Here is a 6,350-nt window from a genome sequence, read left to right as displayed (position 1 = left end):
CCTGTGTCTTTTGATTGGGGCACTTAGCACATTTACATTCAGGGTAACTATTGAAAGATATGAGTTTAGTGCCATTGTATTTCCTGTAAGGTGACTGTTACTGTATATTGTCTGTGTTCCTTTCTGGTTTATGTTGCTTTTAGGCTCTCTCTTTGCTTAGAGGACCCCTTTCAAGATTTCTTGTAGGGCTGGTTTTGTGTTTGCAAATTCCTTTAGTTTTTGTTTGTCCTGGAAGCTTTTTATCTCTCCTTCTATTTTCAATGACAGCCTAGCTGGATATAGTATTCTTGGCTGCATATTTTTCTCATTTAGTGCTTTGAATATATCATGCCAGTTCTTACTGGCCTGCCAGATCTCTGTGGATAGGTCTGTTGCCAATCTAATGTTTCTACCATTGTGGGTTACAGATTTCTTCTCCAGAGCTCCTTTCAGGATTTTCTCTTTGTCTCTGAGACTTATAAGTTTTACTATTAGATGTCGGGGTGTTGACCTAATTTTATTGATTTTGAGAGGGGTTCTCTGTGCCTCCTGGATTTTGATGCCTGTTTCATTCCCCAAATTAGGGAAGTTCTCCACTATAATTTGCTCCAATACACTTTCTGCCCCTCTCTCTCTTTCTTCTTCTTCTGGGATCCCAATTATTCTAATATTGTTTCATCTTATGGTATCACTTATCTCTCGAATTCTGCCCTTGTGATCCAGTAGTTGTTTATCTCTCTTTTTCTCAGCTTCTTTTCTTTCCATCATTTGGTCTTCTATATCACTAATTCTCTCTTCTGCCTCATTTGTCCTAGCAGTTAGAGCCCCCATTTTTTATTGAACCTCATTAATAGCCTTTCTGATTTTGACTTGGTTTGATTTTGGTTCCTTTGGTTCTCCTGAAAGGGTTTCTCTAATAACTCTCATGCTTTTTTCAAGCCCAGCTAGTATCTTTAAAATCATCATTCTGTACTCTAGTTCCAACATCATACTAATGTCCATATTGAGTAGGTTCCTGGCATTCGGTACTGCCTCTTGTTCTTTTTGTTGAGGTGATTTTTTCCCATCTTGTCATTTTGTCCAGAGGAGCACAGATGAATCAGAGAACAAATGCTAACAGGGTAACAACGGCCCCAGAAATATACTCTAAACAAGTCAGAAAAGACCTGAAGCCGGGGGAAAAGAAAGGGAAAGAAAAGAAAAAGAAAAAAAAAAAAGAAAAGAAAAAGAAAAAGATAAAAACAAACAAAAACAGAACAAAACAAAAAAACAGAATAAGATCAAATATGATTAGGCTGGTGCATAGATCAGTGCCACACACTAGATTATGGGTGTATTTGGGTGTGTTAAGGAAGTGCATCCCAAAATTTTAAAGAAAGGAAAACTTATATATGTACAAAAATAAGGGTTAATATGATGACTGTAAAGATGAAAATTATAAAAGATTTTATGAAAGGAATTGATAAGATAAGAAGTTGTTTGAAAAAAGAAAGAAGAGGATTAAAAAAAAAGAAAAAAGAAAAAAAATGGGAGAGAATGCGATCAGGCAGGAGACTGGAAAAAAGCTGTACACTAGAGATTTAGGGTATATTTTGATGTATTAGAAGAAATTGTATCTCAAAATTTTAAAGAGAGAACAACTTATATATATATGCCAAAAATAAGGGTAACTACTATGAAGTGATAGAATATGACTCTAAAAATGAAAAATAAAAATGTTTTTTAAAAAGGATTGATAAGATGTTGGTTGAAAAAAGGAAAAATAAAAATTCAAAAAAAAAAAAAAACAGTTAAAAAAATTAACTTTGAAAGACTAAAGAATCATGGTAAAAAAGCCATGAATTCTATGTGCAGTATTTCCCTAGAACTGGAGTTCTGCCATTCTCCTTGATCGGTAAACTTGGTCTTGGCTGGCTGTTCTTGATGATCTGGGTGAGGGGCCTGTTGCCATGGTTCCCAAATCTCTTTGCCGGAGGTGGAATTGCCCCACCCTTGCCTGGTCAGAGCTAAGTAATCTGCTTGGGTTTGCTCTCAGGAGCTTTTGTTCCCTGCAAGATTTCAGTATAGCTTTGGAGGAGAGTGAAAATGGCGGCCTCCCAATCTCCACCTCTGGAGGAGCTGGGAACTCAGGGCCCCACTCCTCAGTGAGCCCCCAGAGAACAGCAGTCAGTCACTCCCGTCTCCCCTGTCTCCGACCACACTCCGTGCTCACCCGGCCTGTGACTGAGCATTTCTATCTCTGGCACCTGACCCCGTTTGGAGTCTCCAAACCCCGCAGATCCCTGCGGTGCACTCTCGCTCCACTCCTCCCCAGGCAGGAAGGGGAATTTCCCCGGATGTGCCACTTGTTGGGTCCCTGCTGGAGGAGCAGTGGCCGACTGTGCTGCGGATCATGGTTTATGGCAACCCCGAGCTGGGAGCCCGTGCCTCGGCTCCATCTCTGCAGCCGGCTTCCCTGTTTTGATCCCTGGGAGCTCTGCTGTACTCAGGCACCCCCAGTCTTTCTGTGACCCTGAGGGTCCTGAGACCACACTGTCCCATGAGGGTTCCACCCCCCACCCCCGCTTAGCCACTGGAGCCATGTCCCTCAGCCGAGCCGACTTCTAAAAGTTCCGATTTTGTGCTTTGTGGCTCTATCACTTGCCAGAAGCGGCTGACGGAGGCCCCGTCCCCCGCCATCTATCCTCCCGAATATCGCCTCAGATTCACTTCTCCACACGTCCTACCTTCCAGAAAGTGGTCGCTTTTCTCTTCAGAGAGTTGTTGCTATTCTTTTCTTCGACCTCCTATTGGCTTCGTAGGTGTTCTGAATGGTTTGATCCCTATCCAGCTGAATTCCTGGGACCAGACAAAATCCAGGTCTCCTACTCCTCCACCATCTTGCTCTGCCCCCGAAAATGTTAAGTACACTACCCCTACTTAGCTTACACAAAGTACCTGTTTAGGCTCCCATTCTACAATTTGGGCATGTCTTCACTAACCTTGCCTCTATCTTTTGTGCATTTCCTGCTCCTTGCCTGTATAGAGTTGGGGGCTCAGATGTCTTTGTATGTCAGAATCTAACTTCCTTTCATTTTAGGCTGTCAACGTTTTTGCCAATATGGTTGTCTCTAAAAACATTTTGGGTTTTCCAAATATGTGATTCTAATCAAGTTAATGTGACAAAAGTCATACACACAATGATTTTTTAAGACATTCTTCTCTTTCTAGAGTCAAGTACAAACATTTTGAACACATCAAGCTTCTGCAGGTCTATTTTCTAAATCTTTTTTGGAGTCCATTTCTAGTTAAAATGATAAGTTGTCACCATAACTCTTTTAAACTTCCTAACAAAAAGTTGTGATGGTTTTGGCCTTGACTATTTCTGCAAAACCAATGCCACATATTTTAAGATTGTTTTCAATTTGAGGCCAAAATATGTCAACATGTCATGGTCCAGCCCAAATTCAACAGACAGAAAAATATACTTGTCCACAATGAGGTCTTAGCAAGAGTATGGATGTAGGGAAGTGTAAAGAATTGGGCCCAATACTTAAACAAAACACCAGTGACAAGAAATCAACCCCAGTTACATATATCGATATAGTTGCATTACAATATGTTAGAGGTAACTGAAAGAAGTAAATCACAGTATATACACCATATGTTTACATTTAAATAAAATTTGAAACGTAAAATTGAACAATGCATATTTTAAGGAAGCATGCACAGATGATAGAAATATTTTAAAAGAATATCAAGGAACTGTTCATCAACTTTATGATAGTTTTTAACTCTGGGGTGGCAAAAATGGGATGAGATAAGGGAAGAAAGCACAGGGAATTCTACAATAATAGTAGTGTTTGGGGTTTTTTAAATTAGTATGCAGGTTTTCATTTACGAGTAGTGTTTGGGGTTTTTTAAATTAGTATACAGGTTTTCATTTACTATTATTTTTGTTTCATCTCTTTCTCCAAATTGTATAAGCAGATTTTTGTGTGTATGTGTATACTACATGTATATTACAGAAGAGTAAGTTTTAATCTACTTAGCTTATGGAACATGAAAATCAAGGAGGTACATAGTGAGAGAGGTGATTAGTCTGTTGCTCCCTAGAGGAGAGAAGAGTGCAGGATGTGAATAGGGGAGGATAGAATGGAGGATAAAGCCAAAAGCATGGCCAAACTCCATCAAATTCAAAGTTCCCTTGCCCATTCTTTTTCCAACTGGAGAAATTTCTGTTCTTGTTACAGGCATAAACATTAAAATATTAGTATCACTGTGTAATTAAGTGATATCCACATAGAAGCAAAAAAAAATTTGATCGTCCAATTCAGTGAAGAAAAAAGAAAGATAATCAGGTTCATGAAACATCACAAAAAATTAAATCTACAGGCTCACAAATTTCTTTCAGTCTACTCATGATATATTACCCAAAGCTAAGTAATAATTTAATAATACTTTGGAACAATTGAAAGAAAGACTTAAGAAATTGGCTTTGAAAAAACATAAAAGTTTTGTTTTGATTTGTTTTTTAAGTTGCCCTATAACAAATAGAAAGGATCATATTAGCTGAAAATAATATGCCAACAGGATGCTCATCGTAATTCATAATAATTCAAAAATACACTGGTTTTAAATTTTTAAGTATTAATCAAATATGTAATTCATTGGTTTGAATGGTAGATATTTCAGATCAAATATATTAGACTCTAAAACTTTTATTGCAATTATCAACAGAGATCTCTTTTGTAAATTTTAAATATGTTTTGAATATATGCATACATTTTACATGCATTTATACATATTTAATCCATATTTTTAATAAATTTAAATCACGAAATTAAATCCAATTTTATATAAAAAAGACAGAGAACAATTACCTTTTGTAAAAAGCAATTAAATTCAACAATATCAAGGGGATATATTTTTCATTATAAAGCACCAGCAAGAGCTAGTCAAAAGAATTGCTACAGGGGCGCCTGAGTGGCTCAGTCATTAAGCATCTGCCTTCGGCTTAGGTCATGATCTCAGGGTCCTGGGATTCAGCCCTGCATCAGGTTCCCTGCTCAGCGGGAAGCCAGCTTTTTCTTCTCCCTCTCCCCCTGCTTGTGTTTCCTCTCGCTGTCTCTCTCTCTGTCAAATAAATAAAATCTTAAAAAAAAAAAAAGAATTGCTGCATACTTGATTAACAGTGACTTAGCATTGGTATTATGCCTGTATTTTTAGGGCACAAAGGTTTAATTATTAATGCACTATTCAAAATGAGTATGTTAAGATAAACTTGACCATTAACCCTCTTTTGTCATTTTCAAAAGTCTTGACAAAAAACCTGTTGTCTCTGTTTCCAGTTAACCACTGGTTATTGGATATATCTTGAAATCAGCTAAAGAAGTGTCAATAACTAGCTCTTAATCATCCCTTTGGTGGCTTATTCATTAAATTAATTAGCATCTTTACCCACTCATCTTTAAAGTCCTACTGAATCGAATGATCTTATTTTAAAAAATCATGTAGGATTTCACTGTTCAAATCACAAGGCTTTTCTCATTAAGTTACAGAAAGCTTGAAAAACAAAGTGAAATTAATATTGCCAGGAAACTCTTCTTTGATTCTATCATGAGAAATAAAAACACTTTTAAGGATACTCTTTGAAGTCAAATTTTCATAAGTGAAAGAATTTTAGAAATGTAATCACGATAGGTGTCATTTATGTGATAGATTTATTTTCTCTTAAAAGAGTTGTATTTTGGAGGAAGAAGTATCAATGTAACCATAGGGAAGGAAACACGGTGACCACCATGACAAGAAACAAAACGGAAAGAGTGACAGTAGAAGTTAAGGTTCACCTGTGTTTTTCCTCCTTGTTTGAGGCTGCTTTTTTTTCTTTCTTCTGTCCCATCTGTCTTCCTCTCTTCTTGCTCATCCCACAAAAAGCCAAGTATATGAAGATACCTAATCTTCAATAAAACCTATATTTATATCTTAGGAAAAAACTTCATTAAGCCAAATAAATATTTTTTTGATGAAATGAGGTGAGAAGTTTTTGAGAAAGTAATAACCAACAATATTTAAATAAATTTAAGAGGAAGGAAAATATAGAAAGTCAACATTGTAGCCATATATCATCCATTCCTAATTCTTCACTTGTGCAATCTACTCTGTGACACTCTGGTGTAGTAAAATGGTAGTCTTCATTTTAGGAGCATGTAGGGTCATCTGCAGTAAGCCAAAGCATTTCAAAGTGCTAGTCATTAATGCTTGAATCTGGATGGTACTATGCCTTGTGGAATATCAACTAGTATCTAGTGGAATATCTAACTAGTACTCATGAGGTATGTATGCACTAAAAATAACCTAACTAGTAAAGGAACTTAAATTGCCAAGCCAGT

The sequence above is a fragment of the Leptonychotes weddellii genome, chromosome 2 (genome assembly GCF_054177405.1).
Source record: "Leptonychotes weddellii isolate Sample4059 chromosome 2, ASM5417740v2, whole genome shotgun sequence".
Taxonomy (NCBI): Eukaryota; Metazoa; Chordata; class Mammalia; order Carnivora; family Phocidae; genus Leptonychotes; species Leptonychotes weddellii.
Note: the sequence above shows the minus strand (reverse complement) of the source record.